The sequence below is a fragment of the Gossypium hirsutum genome, chromosome A05, assembly GCF_007990345.1.
Source record: "Gossypium hirsutum isolate 1008001.06 chromosome A05, Gossypium_hirsutum_v2.1, whole genome shotgun sequence".
Lineage (NCBI taxonomy): Eukaryota > Viridiplantae > Streptophyta > Magnoliopsida > Malvales > Malvaceae > Gossypium > Gossypium hirsutum.
Window position 1 is genome coordinate 69,013,824 of NC_053428.1, and position 20,061 is coordinate 69,033,884.

Genomic DNA, 20,061 nt, shown 5'->3' on the forward strand with positions numbered 1-20,061 from the left:
TGTCAAATCGAGCTCAAAATATGGATGAAGTGTATACTAGTAAAATGCAACAAGAAAGAAGAAGTAAAGAATCTTACAAACGAAGCTCCTCCAAAGCATTTTCAACATTTCTAGTTAAAAAGTTCAGATATGAATCTAGTCGACCTACTTCAACTCCGAAAAAATCAAGTAAAAGTAAGACAACTCAACGAAATGTGGGAGCAATCAATAAACCTATGGCTAGTGCCAATAGTGTGCAAAATGTTCCTAGACCGAGATGCAGGTATTGTGGTAAGCTTCAACTTGGTGAATGTTAGAGCAAGATAGGGGCCTGTTATAAATATGGCGGTACCGATCATCTCATTCGGGATTGTCCTCAACTGATAAAGGAAGGAAGAGAACAAAAAGAAAAGTAAGAAATTACTTCTCCAACAAGTAAACGCTCCGGTCAAAGTAGTGCTATAAGAACTACTTGTCTAGAAAAGAGGGATTCTATAGCCTGATCTGAAACTAGAGTACCTGCACACACGTATTCCATCCGATCAAGAGAGGAAGCTTCTACTCCGATGTGATATATGGTACTTTCTATCTCTTTGATGATTCCGTGTATGCTTTAATTGACTCCAGATCTACGCATTCATATATTTGCACTACATTAGCATCAGAAAAGAAATTGTCTGTTGAGTCCACTGATTTTGATATACAAGTCACTAATCCATTAGGTCAAAATGTGATAGTTAATTTGATATGTCGTAATTGTCCACTGAAAGTGAAAGGCTATAAATTCCACGTTGATTTGATGTTGTTACCCTTTCAGGAATTTGATATTATTCTAGGGATGGAATGGTTAATGAAACATGATGCGGTAGTAAATTATCGTGATAAACAGATCAGTTTGAAATGTCAAACAGGTGATGTAATCTCAGATGGGTCTGAAAATATGGGTGATACAGTCAAAATTATTTCAGCTCTCTCTACTCAGACGTTGATACGCAAAGGCAACGAGGCATTCTTGGCCTATATTCTTGATACTCGGGGTTCTGATTTAAAGCTTGAACAAGTGCCAGTGGTGAATGAATTTCCTGATGTGTTTCCTGAAGAGTTACCTGGTTTACCACCTGATGGAGAAGTTGAATTTGTAATCGATGTGATTCTTGAAATAGCTCCTATCTTAGTGACACCGTACAGAATGGCTCCAGCCAAATTAAAAGAGTTGAAGACACAGTTGCAGGAGTTATTAGATAAAGGTTTCATCAGACCGAGTATGTCACCCTAGGGTGCACCTGTCTTGTTTGTGAAAAAGAAGGACGGTTCTTTAAGACTGTGTATAGATTACAGGTAGTTGAACAAGGTAACAGTAATGAATAAATATCTTTTGCCTCGTATTGATGATCTATTTGATCAATTGAAAGGTGTTGCAGTATTTTCCAAGATAGACCTCAATCTAGATATTATCAGTTGAAAGTTAAAGAGTGTGATGTGCCAAAAACTACTTTCAGAACTCAGTATGGCCACTATGTGTAACACCCCGAACCCGAAACCGACACCGGAGTCGGACACGAGGTGTTAACTGACTTTAACCCCTTATAAAATTTATTTTCCAGACACTGCCCAATCTGTGTACCAGTCGTTTTAAAAATCATATCTTGAGTTTCGTAACTCGAAAATTAGTTTTGTGATTTTTCCCAGAAACTAGACTCATGTGCCCATCTATGTATTTTTTTCTAGAATTTTTGGTTGGGCCAATTAGTACAGTTTATTAGTCAAAGTCTCCCATGTTGCAGGGGTCGACTACACTGACCTTTGCCCATTACCACTTGGATATCTCCCTGCACGGGGCTTAAATACAGATGCCGTTTGTTTCTATGAAAACTAGACTCAGAGAGGAATCTGTAAATATATGGTACGACCCCTAATTATCTCTGGTTAATTTATAATGAATTTCCAAAGTCAGAGCAGGAAATCCAGAAACCGTTCTGGCCCTGTCCCACAAAAATCTGATTATCTCTTAATATACTGCCCATAAGATCTTTTCGTTACTTCCTCATGAAAACAGACTCATCGAGCTTCGATTACATAATTTATTCATCAATTAATTCCACTCCTACTATTTTTAGTGATTTTTCAATCTCATGACACTGCTGCTGCCAGCATCTGTTACGAAAGTAACTAGGTCCATTTCATGCCTACCCTTGATCCAACTCAATCGAACATTCGTGCCATTTTCGCATGGCTTAAAGTTTACATGCCAAAGTTCAAACACAACGTAATAGCTTATACATGCCAAAATGTTCTTCTAAGCCAACTAAGAAGAAAGTACCAAAACTTGCTATCCGGTGTGATGACTTCGATGACGGCCTGACCCCGCAAAAATAGATGAGTCCAAGCAACCTATAATGGGTGACAAGGAAACACCGAGTGAGTTTATAACTCAGTAAGTCATAAGCAATGCACTACCATCCATCAATAACATTATCACAAGAGGAAACAAAATGGAACGAGACAATTTACTCCATCCATACCGAACCATACCATAGTTCCTCCAACCTATCGATTCAGTTTCATATCAATTCATGCATTCACATTCCATATACTCATCAATAGGACATTGAGGCATTTTCATAAATCAATTTATTTTCGTTACAATCAAACGACTAAACGGCCTTTCACCCATCCTACGATAAATTTTATGTACGTGACTTCAAGTATATTTGTCACATAGGTTCAAACTTACCGAGCTCAACACCAAGTATAAGCATAGCACCTATTAGCCATGTACTCAAGACACTTACCCGATCCGCTGTCCGCGATCGACTCAATAGTGTCGCACACATAGTGTCCATAATGATTCACGAATGTATATTGAGTCCGCACACTCAGTGCTATATAATCAACTCGCACACTTAGTGCTACGTAATCAAATCGCACACTTAGTGCTACATAGTCAAACTCGCACACTTAGTGCCGCATGGTCAATTCGCACACTTAGTGCATCATATTCATTTCGTACACTTAGTGCAACATAGTCAAATCGCACACTTAGTGCTGTACAATTTAATCCCGCGCACTTAGCGCCAATCTCATGGTCATAAATGGTTATACCCGCACGTTTAGTGCCGAGATCAACAACTCAGTACATCTTACCTCTTTTCTTTTCATTCAACAATTTCATCATCACATACGTACATGCATATATATATATGTATATTTATTCATTCCATTCAGCATCAATACATAAACATTATGACCATTTGAAATAATACCAACTACATGCTTAATGACTTACCTTGTGTTGGGTAAGACGGTTCCAATTCGGCTACTCAGTGATCTTTTCTTTGCCTTTGCTTGATTCTCCTCCTTTAGCTCCTTGAGCTTAATCAATAATTCACTAGTTTAACCATCTTGTTAAACATTCATGATTCAATTTCACATGCTTATGTATGTTTGTATATTCGGCAACCATCCTCACTAATTACTCATGTTGATGGCCGAATGGATGTATGTGTGTACAATGTCAACTATAACATCATGTAATTCCACATATGACTACATTTCTTAAGTTCCACATCTTAATGCCCATTATACATAATCAAATTTAACATCATATATATATTTACTCATGTGGCCGAATATACATACTCCCATATAATATCAAGTACTCACTTTAAGTATATTACCGAATATACTTAATCATACACACACCTAACCAAAATAATTTCTAAAATCTTTATATCATTTATAATACATCTAATTATCCTTTTTCACATTATCAACTCAAATCACATACATTATTTACTATAACATCTTTACATTCGGCATTGGTGTCAACCATAGTAGCCGATTCTTCCTACTTTGTACCCATGCATCTATTAATCCTTAGTTGGTTCAAACACTTCACACACTAGGATTCATCAAATTTTTAACAAGAAATAAAATCTCTAATCCTCAAACTACCATGGCCGAACCTTCATGGAGTTGCTAAGACTCCTCATTTCTACTTCTCACACACTCTCACATCCAAACCCTTTTATTAAACACCCAAAGTCAACCATCTCCTTACCTCATCACCAAAGACATCAAAATACCAACCAAGAACGTAACATTCATGGCCGAATGTCATCTCCATCATTTAACAAAGTTTGAACCATGGCTAGGTAGATTTTGAACTTACAACTTGAAATATACATGAATCTCAAAGAATAACATTAAACATACCTCAATCTAGTTACATGCATGGCCAAACTTCCTCCTAATCCTCTTCCTTAGGATTTTCGGTCAAAAGAGGTTGAAAAAGGATGAACAAAACCTTTCTTTTCCTTCCTTTAGCTCACGGCAATGGGGTGTATGCATGAGACCATTATTATTTTTTTTTCTTTTTTTTCATCACCCTTCTTTTCATTATTTAATTATCATGCTTATTATTTTATTTTCCTTACCATACATCACTAACACAACATGTTGGTGACATGTTTCCACCCATAGCATGGCCGGCCACTACATATTACGGAGGGGAAATTTGACATGCAAGTCCCCTTTTTCTTCCACATGCACTAATAGGTCCTCATGCATTGACCTATCACATTTTAAAATTTTCTCATATAAGTCCTATTGACTAAATTCACATGCAATCGACTAAATCGAAGCTTGAAATTTTCACACATTCATGATTACATATTCTAGACAATAAACATCACATTCAAACCTTTCGGTGACTCGGTTTAGCGGTCCCGAAACCACTTCCCGACTAGGGTCAATTTTGGGCTGTCACACTATGAGTTTCTGGTAATGCCTTTTGGGTTAACCAATGCTCCTGCAACTTTTATGGATTTGATGAATCAAATTTTTCATCCATATTTGGATAGATTCGTGGTTGTGTTCATTGACGATATATTGATTTATTCAAAGACAGAGTTTGAACATGCATAGCATTTAAGGATTGTATTACAGATTTTGCAGGAGAAACAGTTGTAAGTGAAATTCAGCAAATGTGAATTTTGGCTCCATGAAGTTGCATTTTTGGGTCATATTGTATCAGCTGATAGAATCAGAGTGGATCCAAGTAAGGTAGCGGTAGTGGTAAATTGGAAAGTTCCGAAGAATGTTACTGAAGTACGGAATTTTCTAGGATTGGCAGGTTATTATCGCTGATTTATCAAAGATTTCTCAATGATTACCTTACCATTGACTCGATTACTACAAAAGGATGTTGAATTTATATGGTTACACAAATGTCAGCAGAGTTTTGATCAGTTGAAAAAGATGTTGACAGAGGCTCCAGTGTTGACTCAACCAGAATCAGGTGTACCGTTTTGGTATATAGTGATGCGTCTCTAAATGGTTTGGGCTGTGTACTTATGCAGTCAGGCAAAGTGATAGCATATGCTTCTCGGCAACTGAAACCACACGAGAAGAATTATCCTACACATGATTTGGAATTGGCAGCGGTCGTGTTTGCTTTGAAGATATGGAGACACTATTTATATGCTGAGAGATGTTATGTATATACAGATCATAAAAGTCTGAAGTATTTGATGACCCAGAAGGAGCTAAATTTGAGACAGAGACGGTGGTTGCAGATGCACTTAGTCGAAAATCATCATTGTTTGCACTTCGAAAAATGAATGCCCATTTGTCTATTAATGAAGATGGCTCTGTGTTAGCAGAGTTAAAGGAAAAACATGTGTTCTTTCAGCGGATTCAGAAGTTACAAGATAAAGACCCAAAATTGATGTCGAAATGACTGATGGTTCAAGATGAGTTAAGCTCAGAATACTCCATTGATGAAAATGGTATGTTATATTATTGTAATAGAATATGTGTTTCGAATAACTTAGACTTGAAAAATGATATCTTATTAGAGGCTCACATAGTATGTATTCTATTCATTCGGGCAGTACAAAAATGTATTGTGATTTAAAAAGGATGTATTGGTGGCTTGGAATGAAGCGGGAAATCTGTGAATTTGTTGCAAAATGTCTAATTTGTCAGCAGATTAAAGTGAAACATCAAGTGCCAATGGGTTTGTTACAACCTGTTATGATTCCTGAATGGAAATGGGAACACATTACGATGGATTTTGTATCAAAATTGCCTGTGACTCTGAGAAAGAAAGATTCAATTTGGGTGCTTGTGGACAGATTAACTAAGAAAGTGCATTTTATCCCGGTTAGAATGGATTATTCACTTGAGAGATTAACAGAGCTATATATGTTAGAGATTATCATATTACACAAAGTTCTAACCTCCATTATTTCAGATCGAGATTCGAGATTTACATCGAGGTTTTGGAAAAAAAACTATAGGAAGCTTTGGGCACAAAGTTGAAATTCATTACCGCTTTCCATCCTCAGACCGATGGGCAATCAAAGCGAGTAATTCAGATTTCAGAAGACATGTTGAGATGTTGTGTACTCGAGTTTGGTGATAGTTAGGAAAGGTATTTACCTTTAGCTAAATTTGCTTACAAAAATAGCTACCAGTCTAGTATCAAAATGACACCATTTGAATCCTTGTATGGCAGAAAATATAAAACTCCATTATATTGGTCTGAATTGAGTGAACCCAATTTAGTGGGAGTTGATTTGATCCGAGAAACTGAAGAAAAAGTTCAGATTATCTGGGATAGTTTAAAAGCTGCTTTAGATCTTCAGAAGTCGTATGTAGATTTAAAAAGAAGAAATATAGAATTTGCAGCGGGTGATCAAGTATTTCTAAAAGTTTCACCGTGGAAGAAAGTATTATGATTTGGGAGAAAAGGAAAACTGAGTCCAAGATTCATAGAACCATATGAGATCGTGGAAAGAATAGGTCCAATGGCCTATCGGTTAGCTTTGCCTCCAGAACTTGAAAAGTTTCATAATGTGTTTCACGTGTCTACGTTGAGAAGATACAGATTAGATCCTTCACATGTGATTACACATGCTGAAATTGAGCTTCAACCTGGTATGACATTTAGAAGAACTAGTAAAGATTTTTGCTAGAGAAGTTAAATAATTGCGAAATAAGCGGGTACCGCTTGTAAAAGTGTTGTGGCATCGACATGGTATGGAGGAAGCAACCTAGGAAACAGAAGAATCAATGAGGTCACAGTATTCGAACCTATTTTCAGGTAACAAATTTCGAGGACAAAATTTCTTAAAGGGGGAGAGTTGTAACAGCTTAAATTTCAGTGGTGTCGAAAACAGTGATTTGAGATCACTAAATCCGATAAACAAGTTTTAAAATTTAATAAATAAATACATATGAGTCAAGTGTGATGAAAAGGGAATTTTTGGATTAGTGGATTTTGTGATTTAAAAAGAAATTAATAAGTAAATTGGGTCTAAACCGAGGTATCGAGACCTCGAGTTCATAAACTAAGCCACAAATATTTTAGAAATATTTATGGAGTGTCATTGAGTTGGTATTAAAATTTCGTTAGAAAATTTTAACGTTTGGATAGTCAATTGGTTAAAAAGGACTAAATTGAAAAAAAATGCAAAACTAGTTAAATAATGATTGAAAAGCTTAGGTGACTATTAAGAAGGGTTTTGAAAGGAAATTAGACCCAAAATGTTTTGGGTTGGACGGCAAGGGTTATGAAATCAACAAGAAAATTGATGAATTAAGGGAAAAATTGAAATGTTGCAAAATTTACTTAATAAAGCTAGGACTAAAGTGGAATTATCTAGATTTCTCTTTATTTTTCTGCATTCTCATCAGCAACAACACCATTGAAGGGTTTCCTTAAGCTGGTTTTCCATATTTTTACTACAAATCAAGGAAAAGAAAAAGTAGTTGATTTGTCCCTAAATTTTCATAAATTTTGCAAATTGACCCAGGTAAGTCCATATGGTTAAACTTTCATAATTATTTGCTAAACTAAGAATGGTTAAATGTATTATGTTATATATTTTTTTATTGAATCATGAATATTGTAATAACATGAAAATCGAAGCAAAAGTTCAAATTTAGCAGAATGCAGGATTGAGTACTGTTGTTCAGTGAATAGTGATGAATTGACAAATGAAACCATGATTATATCATGGCAAAGTGCAAGTGTTCAAGTGTAAGACCATAGCTAAGCTATGTGAATGCAACAAAGTGTTCAAGTGAAAAATGTGAAAGTGCAAGTCCATAGTTGAACTATGGCAAAGTGATAAAGTGTGCCAAACATGGCAAAGTGATAAAGTGTGCCAAATATGGCAAAGTGAAATGTGACAATGAGTGAACAATGTACTCAAATCCGTAAGACGTTCTCTAATTTTACAAGTGTTGGTAAGTGATAGTTGAAGCTAAATGCTAGAATATGATTGGATATTTGATGTTCTAAAATTGAGCTCAATGAAATGAATTCATCATGTGAAATTGTGGTTGACAGGTGAACTTAGTAATTGTGTATATTGTATAAATGTATGAATGTTTGGTAAGATTTATGTTTTATGCCAATGAACTTACTAAGCTTCTATAAGCTTACTTGAGTGTATTTAATGTCTCTTGTAGATTGACGTGAAAATATAAGGAGGATCGGATCAACACTGAGGATCACACTATCCAGATTATCTCCAATAGCTTTTTTAAATTTTCCTTTTTAATTTATATGGCATGTATATGGTTTGATGATTATATAACTGCTAAGACTTTTTTAATGAATATGTATTAAAGTAAAGAGTGATGAATATGCTAAATGGTATAATTATAATAAAAGAATGATTTGGTATCAAATTGGTTGAAATGGATTGGTTGGTTTGGATTGGTTTTGATTTTAAAAAATTGTAGGGGAAGGTTGAATATTTATAAAGGGGGTTATATTGAGCTTATAAAAAAAATTTGGGATTTTGCAAAAAATTTTCTATGGTTTCGGTTTAATTTTGGTTTGGTCTCGAAATATGTTTTGGACTTTGGAGGCCCATCTAAAGGACGTTATGACATATTCGGTAAATGAACAGTATTTAATTCGTAATAACTAAAAATTAATTCGGTAAATTCCGGTGATGCCTCGTACCCTATTTCGGCGATGAATACGGGTAAGGGGTGTTACAACAACCCAATCACATCGAAATAAGAAATAAGACAACTTTCCATTTGCCATAATAGTCCAACTCAATAATGTCATTAAGAAGTCTGTAATACTCCATATTTCCCTCAACAAGATTACTGTCCCTAGCATTAGCGTAACTTGTAATTAAAGAATTAACAACAATTCCATAATTTTGAGTTCTCCTCATTCTCTCGCGATATTTTGTATGAAATCTGAATCCATTGATGAGGAAGGAACTATATCTTTTTACTACTCTATTCGGACCTTGAGAAAGCCATTTAACTTCATCATTGACGTCCTTTCCACTCCAAACCTATTGAATCGAAAGTAAATTGAGTAATTATAAATGTTATGAGAATACATTATTATTTGTCAATGAAAGCTTTAATTGAATACTGTTTCGCTTAACCATTCGTGAAAAGATTCTATGAATAACTTATTAATCTCTCAATTTTGTAATCTTCGGGAGTGTGAACAAGATCTCAAGATTTATTTGTGATCACTATGTTAAAAAGAGGTTTAATTAGTTAGAAGACAAACAAATTAAAAAGATGAATATTTATCAAATTCTAGAACTTACTTGCGTAATGGTTCAATTGATCATGGTGAAAAAGAACATATCGATGCGCTTGTACCCAAGATCTATGATCTAATTATACAATTTCAACTTTACCGATTAGTTCTCCATAACTTTGAAATAAATAAGTTTCGGCCAAGTTATGATCAATGAGCCCAGCATTTTGTACTTGGTCTATTCAGTCTTGTTTCAACATCTTCTAAATATCAAGAACAGAAAGTCATACACTCCTCTGCCAAGTAACCTTAAGCAAATTGATCATTCTGGATAACGCTTATTACGACAATAAGACTTTAATTTGCATAGGAACCTAAACACGATATACAACATTATCAAAGGTTGTAACTAAAGGTATAGAGGTGAATGAATGAATACTTTACAAATAAATTAGCACCTTTCTATAGGATACATCCATCAATAGAAAACTGGTCCACCAAGTATTGCTTCACAAGGGAGATGGATTAGCAAGTGCACCACAATAGTGAAGAAGGAAGGAGGAACGATCTTCTCCAATTTGCATAAAGTCAAAGTGGCTTGATCTTGTACTTTCTCAAGTTCTTCAACATTCAAAACTTTTCCACAAATAGCTTTCATTATATTAGATAGGTCAATTATACAAGATGTCACCTTTTTTGACATACAACACCGTAAAGCAACTGGCAGTAAATCTTGCATCAAGATGTGATAATCATGTGTTTTGAAGGAATATAGTCTTTGATCTTTAAGACTCACACATCGAGATATATTTGATGCATACGCATCTAGGACCTTTATATCCTTCAACACCATGCAAAATACATCTTTCTCTTTCTTCGACATTGCAAAAATAGAAGGAAGCAACCAATATTTCCCATTCGAAAGTACTTGGGGATGAAGATCACACCGAATTCCCATGTCAACTAAATCAAGTCGACTCTGAAGATTGTCTTTCGATTTTCCATCGACATTCAAAATTGTCCCAATGATGTTCTCGAATTTTTTTTTCTCAATATGCATGACATCAAGATTGTGTCATAAAATGTGATGCTCCTAATAAGGTACCTTAAAAAAATACTTCTTTATTTTCCACAAGTCTACCTCATTAGGATCATCCTCTTCATCAGATTCATCCCTCAATCTTCTCTTTGTTTGCGTGTTAGGTGGTTGATTCATCTTCCCATAACTAAAATTGATATCTTTCAACATGAACAAGATTTCAGATCCAATGGTCTACTCAGGAGCTTCTTTGAACTCTTCAGTATCGTCAAATAGAGTCCTCTGAAATCTAAATCTATGATTTCCATCTATCCACTGACGATGCCCCATAAAAGAGAACTTTTTCCCATTATATAACCACTTTGAACATGTTTGCGCCTCACAACAAGGACAAGCATAAAGTCCTTTGGTACTCCAACTAGATAAATTGGCATAAGCTGAGAAATCATTAATAGTCCACAACAACGCTGCACGTAAAAGTTCTCATTTCTGAAGACATCATATTTCAACACCCACCCATAACTGTTTCAACTCTTCAATAAGTGGATGCATATAAATGTCAATATCATTTCCGAGACCTTTCTCTCTTGGGATAATCATAGATAAGATATAAGAAGATTGCTTCATGCAAATCCACAGAGACAAATTGTAAGGAATAAGCACTACAGGCCAAGTGCTATATGAAGTACTCGTGATTTTAAAAGGATTAAATCTATCACCTGCTAGCCCAAGCCTCACATTTCGAGATAGCTTGCAAAGCTTGGAAATTTACTGTCAAATGATTTCCAAGCTAAGGAATTCGCAGGATGCCTTAATAATCCATCATCGGTTCGTTGATCATGATGCCACCTCATAGACTGTAATAGTTCGGTTTAGGCCTTAGTCAGAATAGTGGTTTTGGGACCACATATCCGAGTCAAAAATATTTAAATATTATTTTTTGTGTTTATGATATGTGAATGAGCATGTGTGAAAGTTTTGTATGAAAATTTAACTGTTTGTGTGCATAATTTGATAACAGGACTTAATTGCGTAAAATGTAAAAGTTGCCTGTTATTTGTTAAAAGTGCCTATTTGATTTGGATCATTAATTTTGAGGTCCTTATATGGTAATTTGACCATTTTAAGCTTGAGTGGACATTAATGACCTTGTATATAATGAATTTATAATGGTTTAAAAAAGGGCAAAATAGGAAAATTGTTATTAAAGTTATTATTAATAAAAGAAAAACATGAATTAGGTGATATATTCATCACCATTGCCAAAATTCACAAAAGGAAAAGAAAGAAATAAGCTTGCTAGGGTTCGGCTACCTATTTTGGTGATTGAGGTGTGTGTTTTGATCGGTTTTTGATAATTTCTACATTTTTGTAATCATTGCTTCGTATACTATCAAGCCCACGCCTTAATTTCTGATTTTGATGATGGTTTTGAAATGTTCCATGGATGAATTCATGAGCTTTATGTTGTTAATTCATGAAAATATGAAAGTTTGATGTTGGTTTTATATGTTTTGTCTTTGGATTTTTTATAATTTTGAGTAAAATGGGCTAAATTGTAAAAAAATGTTATTTTGAGGGACTAAAATTGAAATATATGGACTTGTATGAGAGCTATGAAAATTCGGCTAAGCTTGTGTACAAGCAAATTATGTGTATTTTGTGATTTTGTGAATTAGGGACTATAGTGTCAAAATGCAAATATGTAAGGGCTAGTTTGCAAAATGCCCTAATTTTGTGTATATAGATTGTTTTGAATGAATGTGTGATTGAATAAGTTAAATTTGAATTGATTTAGGTCGGGAACTAAAGAATATGGAATTAGATCGGGGAAAGTCAAAAGTCGTCGAGTAACCGATTCTATCTATCTGAATCGCTACGAGGTAAGTCGATATACAATAAACGAGTTGGAATTGAACTCTTATTATTCATTTGATATTTAATCGTGATGAATGAATGTCGGAGCTAAATATATGATATTCGAGAAAGTATCGACAAAGTTCTGACGTTTAAAAAGCCCCGTATGAACTTTAGGAATAGTTAGGATACATATGTCCTGACATACGATTTTCGATATCTGTTTTGCGTGTAAGACCATGTCTGGGACATTGGCATCGTATCTGACTTCGTGTAAGACCTTGTCTAGGACAGTGGCATCGATGTTTGATTACATGTAAGACATCGCCTGGGACGTTGGCATTGTATATGTTCTCTGAGTTATCCGCGTATCCTTATGTTTCCAAACAGTTCAAATGAGCATTCCGAGAAAATGAATAACTTTGTCAAATCATATCAGATTCAGGTATGTTTACTTTGTATAGCCTATTTGAGAATGAAAGGTAAGTATTTGAATATGAGATTTGTGTTAGCATTGGTATACAAAGTATAAATGATTTGATGATACTTATTTGCTTTGAATGATATGTTTATTTGTATATGGCTTACTAATAATGGGAAAATTTTGGTATGTTTTGGTTGACCAAAAGAAATGGTCAATGTTGAGAAGTTTTGGTAAGTTTTAAGCATTTAATTGAATGATGTATTGATTGTATGTTTAGGTATGATTTTAGTTTAAGTTTTGGTATGAATTTATTTATGAATTGAGATTTGAAATGATTGGTAATGTTGTAGCATGAATTATGTATGGTTTGGTATAGATATTGGCTGAAATGGTTGTGTATATATGCTTGATTTGGTGTTAGGAGGTTGACCTAAATTAGGGTGGCAAATTGGCTATTCAAATGGCCTATTTTTGTCCAAACGGGCAGAGACATGGGCGTGTGGCTCAGCCGTGTGCGACACACGGTTATGTTACACAGTCGTGTGTTCTCTGGGGTACCTTACGAATTAAAGTTAGTATACCCTCCAGTTTTGACACGGCCTAGACACATGGGCGTGTCTACTGGTCGTGTGTGGCACACGGGCTGGCACACGGGCGTGTGGTCGACCATGTGGCCAAGTCAGTAGCCTCCCTACTTTTCAAATGGTCTGGCACAAGGGCGTGTCTTGTGGCCGTGTGGATAGGTTAGTATGTATGCCCTATTTTTCCACGGCTTAGACACACGGGCGTGTCTAAGGCCATGTGAGGTTGACAGCCTGTTCACATAGGCATGTCTAAGTTTCTGAAACATTTATATGTTATCAGATTGGTCCTAAATGCATGAGTTAGGCTTTGGATGCTTGATTTAAGTTCTTATTGAATGTGAATGAATGATATTTACCGAAATGATAAAATTATCTGCTAATGATTGTTCTGAATGTTATTATAAGTTCGGTAACGTGTTAGGGGTGTTACATTTGATTGGTATTAGAGCTATAGTTTAGTCTGTTCTAGGACTACCATAACGTACATGAGTCTAGCAATACATGTCATATTTATGAACTATGATAGTGTGACGAATTCTGACATTGAAATGTGCTTTTATATAGCAAATGGATCCCGATTGAGCTGTAGTGGATGATGTCGAAAGTAATGCGCCTGGTCCCGCGCAAGGGACGACGCCATCCGATTCTAGATCGGCTACGAGTAGTTGTGATGGTGAGGCTAGACAAGCCTTCTATCGAATGATGAACGATTATTTTAGCCAATATATTAGAACCAATCCAATTGTTCAACAACCTCCAACCCTGGTTAATTCGTTACAAGCTCCTGTTATGCCATCAGTGGTTCCGGTTCAGATAAGTAAGCCTCCAGTAGATAAGATTAGAAAGAGGGCTAAAGAGTTCCGAGCTACAACGAATGATGATGCTGAAAAGGCCGAGTTTTGGTTAGAGAACATGATCAAAGTGTTTGATGAATTGTCTTTGAATCTTGAGGAATGTATAAATTATGTCGTATCACTTCTGAGAGATACGGCGTACCACTAGTGGAAAACTTTGATACCGGTAGTTCTGAGTGAGTGAGTCACCTGGGATTTCTTCCAAGTTGAATTTCGAAAGAAATACATCAGTCAGAGATTCATTGATAAAAAAATGTAAAGAGTTTCTTGAACTTAAACAAGGTCGTATGTCTGTCATAGAATATGAGCGAGAATTTGTAAGACTGAGTGAGTATGCTCATGAATGTGTATTGTCCGAGGCAATAATGTGCAAAAGATTCGAGGATGGCTTAAACAAAGATATTCGTTTGCTAGTTGGGATTCTTAAGATTAAAGAATTTGTTGTACTTGTTGAACGATCATGTAAAGCTGAAAATATTGGGAAAGAGAAAAGAAAAGCTGATTATGAAGCTAGAGAAGTGCGAAAGAGATCATTGGGTAAGTTATTTGAATTTGCATCAAAGAATTTTAGAGATGATAATAGTCGTTCAAAGGTTAATATGGGATATTCGAATAGAGATCGTGCTAGATCGCATTCGAACTTCAAAGCTCCAACTACATCTATTGCTAGTATCGGAAATGCTAAATCTGATTGCCCTAAGTGTAAGCATTGTGATAAAAGACATCCCAATAATTGTAGACTGTATGATCGGGCTTGTTTTAGATGTGGATCGTTAGACTGTTTTATCCGTGATTGCCCTGAATCTCTCGAGCAAGAAAATGTGCAAAATTTGAGATCGAGTGGCAATGCTTCTCGTGGTAGACCTCCAAGAAACATGGGAAATGTTAGTGGCAGTCAAAGAGGGACAAAAGATACAGTTGTTAGATCCAAGGCTCGTGCACCTGCCAGAGCCTATGCTATCCGAGCTCGTAAGGAAGCTTCATCGCTAGATGTGATTATGTGTACATTTACTCTTTATGATGTTTCTGTGATTGCTTTGATAGATCCTGGACCAACATATTCGTATATATGCATGAACTTAGTGAACATTAAGACTTTGCCTATAGAGTCTATTGAATTTGTAACTAGGGTTTCTAACCTGCTAGGCAGATGTGTTTTGGTTGATAAAGTCTGCAAGAATTGTCCGTTAATGTTTTGAGACATTTGTTTTTCAGCTGATCTGATGTTGTTACCTTTCAATGAATTTTGATATAATTCTGGGTATGGATTGGTTAACTTTGCATGATGTTGTTGTGAACTGCAAACGAAAAACTATTGATTTGAGATGCAAAAATGATGAAATAGTCAGAATTGAATCTAGTGATTTGAATGGATTTCCTATTGTGATATCTTTGATGAAAGCTTTGAATATTGTCAGAAAGGGTTGTGAAGCCTATTTTTCTTATGTGATTGATTCAAGAGTGTCAGAAAAGAAAGTTGAATCTGTGCCTATTGTCTATGAGTTCTCTGAAGTATTTCCTGAAGAACTTCTGGGTTTACCTCCAATACAAGAAGTTGAATTTGACATTGAATTAGTACCTGGAACTACTCTGATTCTGATAGCTCCTTATAGAATGGCTCTGACCGAACTGAAAGGATTAAAGCCTCAGTTGCAAGAATTAATCGATAAAGGGTTTGCAAGATTGAGTTTCTCACCTTAGGGTGCTCCTATTCTATTCGTGAAAAAGAAAGACGGTACAATGAGAATGTTTATAGATTATCGTCAATTGAATAAAGTGACTATCAAGAATAAGTATCCTCTGCCTCGAATTGATGATTTGTTTGATCAGTTGAAAGGAATTGCTGTATTTTCAAAAATAGATTTGAGATCGGGCTATTACCAGTTGCGAGTAAAAGACTCAGACATTCCGAAAACTGCTTTCAGAACGAGGTATGGCCACTATAAATTCTTAGTTATGCCTTTTGGATTAACTAATGCACCTGCTATCTTTATGGATTTGATGAATAGAATTTTTAGACCGTATCTAGATTAATTTGTTGTTGTATTCATTGATGACATATTGATTTATTCACGTGATGAATTCGAATATGCCGAGCATCTGAGATTAGTGCTACAGATTCTATGAGATAAATAGTTATATGCAAAGTTCAGTAAATGTGAATTCTGGTTGTCAGAAGTTGGTTTTCTGGGTCATATTGTATCAGCATCTGGTATTCGAGTTGATCCAAGCAAGATTTCGGCTATTCTGGATTGGAAACCTCCGAGGAATGTCTTTGAAGTCTGTACTTTTTTGGGACTTACCGATTATTATAGAAGGTTTGTAAAAGGATTTTCTATGATTAAAACTCCATTAACGAAGTTGCTTCAAAAAGATGTGAAGTTTGAATGGTCTGAAAAGTGTCAGATTAGCTTTGATCAGTTGAAAACTTTGTTGACTGAAGCTCTAGTATTGTTACAACCCGATTCGAGTAAATAATTTTTTGATTTACAGTGATGCTTCATTGATCGATCTGGGATGTGTTTTGATGCAAGAAGGCAAAGTCATTGCTTATGCTTCGAGGCAGTTGAAGCCGCATGAAAAGAACTATCCGACACACGATCTTGAGTTAGCCGCGATTGTGTTTGCTCTAAAGATTTGGCATCACTATCTATTCAGTGAGAAATGTCATGTATATTTTGATCATAAGAGTTTGAAATATTTGATGACTTAGAAAGATTTGAATCTGTGCTAGAGAAGATGGTTAGAACTGATAAAAGACTACGAACTTGTGATTAATTATTATCCGGGTAAAGCAAATGTTGTAGCAGATGCTTTAAGTTAGAAATCATTATTTGCTCTGCATGCAATGAATGCTCATTTGGTTCTGTCCGATGATGGTTCAGTTTTAGTAGAGTAAAAGCGAGACCTTTGTTTTTACAACAGATTATCGAAGCTCAGAAGATTGATAATGAAATTTTAGCTAAACGAGCTCAGCGTGATGTAAAGTCTGATTCAGAATTCAGAGTTGATAAAGATGATTGTCTGAGATTCCAAGATAGAATTTGTGTCCTGAGAAATCCAAAGTTAATTCAGATGATTTTGAGTGAAGCTTATAACAATCGGTTATTTGCGCATCCGGGTAGTACGAAAATGTATAATGATCTGAAACATCATTATTGGTGGTATGGAATGAAAAGAGATATCTTTAATAAAAAGAGATATCTCTAACTTTGTTTCGAAATGTTTGATCTGTCAGCAAGTTAAAGCTGAACATCAGGTGTCATCTGGTTTGTTACAATCAATTATGGTTCCAGAGTGGAAATGGGATTGAGAATGAATTTTGTTTAGGGTTTGTCCCTATCTCCGAGAAAGAAAGATGCTATTTGGGTTGTAATAGATCGATTGACGAAATCAGCTCATTTTATTCCTGTTCGATCTGATTACTCACAAGATAAGTTGGCTGAGTTATACATTTCAGATATTGTGAGATTGCATGGTGTGCCATTGTCTATAGTGTTAGACAGAGATTCGAGATTCACATCACGATTCTGGAAGAAATTACAAGATGCTCTGGGTACTAAATTGCACTTCAGTAATGCTTTTCACTCACAAACGGATGGTCAATCTGAGCGAATTATTCAGATACTCGAGGATATGTTGAAATGTTGCATTCTTGAGTTTGAAGGTACGTGGGAACAATATTTGCCGTTGATTGAATTTGCTTATAATAATAGTTTTTAGTCGAGCATTAAAATGGCATCATACGTAGCTTTATATGGTCGCAAATGGCGTATACCTTTGTATTGGACTGAGCTCAGCGAAAATAAGATTCACAGAATTGACTTGATAAAAGAAACTGAACAGAAAGTAAAAGTGATCCGAGATAGCTTAAAAGCAGCTTCTGATCATCAGAAATCCTATGCGGATTTGAAAAGAAAAAATATTGAGTTTGAGATCGGCGACAGAGTGTTTTTGAAGGTGTCTCCATAGAAGAAATTACTTCGGTTCGGTGGAAAAGACAAATTGAGTCCAAGGTTCATTGGGCCGTATGAGATTACTAAGCATATTGGGCCGATAGCATATATATTATTGTTGCCACCAGAGTTAGAAAAGATTCATGATGTGTTTCATGTATCGATGCTTCGACGATACAGATCCGATCCTTCGCATGTGATTCCTCCGTCTGAGATTAAAATTTAGTTTGATATGACTTACAAAGAAAAGCCTATCCGTATCTTAGCTCGAGAGGTTAAAGAGTTGTAAAATAAGAAAATTGTAACACCCCTAACCAGTATCCATCACCGGACTAGGGTTAAGCAGCATTACCAAACATATCAAAACACTTCGCATTCATTTCACAAACATCATAGCATAATAGTCAAACATCAACATAAGTCCCCTTCTTAGGTCAATGAGACCTTAAACATGCATTAGGAAGAGGTCGGGACTAAACCGACCAAGTTCACAACTTTCAACACTTAGAGAATTTTTCTATTCTGTTAAGCTTACATGCCCGTGTGTCCAGGCCGTATGCCTTACACGGGCATCAGACACACCCATGTGAACTAGCCGTGCCAAAACAGGGTGACCATACTGACTTTCACCCATGGCCAATAGGTACGCCCGTGTTCTAAGGCCGTGTGATACTAAGCTAGCTACTGACTTTAGTCCACGGCCATATGACACGCCCGTGTGTCAAGGCCGTGTAATTTTTAAGAGAATACTACATTTCTTACACGGCCACAAGGCACGCCCGTGTCTCCTGACCGTGTGGCACAATGCAGGCTTGGTTTAAGCCAACTTGCCACCCATTATGGGTCAACCTACAACAAGGAAACAAACATACATGTACAACCCAATCAACCATTCTTTATGCTAAAACATACATCATTCATGCCATAGTTGCAAATTAACATCACATATCATAAACCTTTCTCAACCATAAGTTCAAACACAAATTAGCCAAATCACATGGCTAAATATATATATACATCACAAAACATACTTCACAACTACTAGCCTAGACATGCCATACTTCAAATATTTACATTTTCAAAAGTACCAAAATGAGATTGATAGTGTGGTGACGATCCTCGACTATCCCCGAGCCTTCAGTAGCTACGAAACTGTAAAACAGACAGTAATCACACAGAGTAAGCTTTCGAAAGCTTAGTAAGCTCGTACTCAAAACATTCATAGTATATAAACATAAAATGATAATCTATGAGTATTTGCACAATTTCAATTCATATAACTATATCAACTCAATGAGATTCATATACATAACATCATCTACCACTTAGGCATTATACATACCTGAAGCTTCTCGTACTTATTCATTTTTGTACTTACCTCATGTTGAATGTTATAAGACTTTCCATAAGTTATTCATGTTTTACACCTCAGCACACTTAGTGCTATAAGGTTTGCTGAAGCTAAATATTTCTGTACACTTAGTGCCATCTCGAATAACCGAGACTAAGTCAGTATCGCACACTTAGTGCCTCAAGTAGCCGAAGCTAATTAAATCGCACATTTAGTGCCAAAGTTAGTTTAAATCGCACACTTAGTGCCAAAGCTTCCGATTCATCACCATATTATCCAATTCAATTATACACAACCCATATAGATTAAAGGCATCAAAACTCACTTAACGTCACATTTTAAGTACGAACTTACCTCGTACTTGAAGGTGTCGACTCGAACGTTTATTCTATAATCTTCGATTTTCCTCGATCTAAAACTGAACTCCTCTTTTCTTGATCTATAAGTATTCAAAATTAATCCTTTTATTCACCAAATAATTCAAT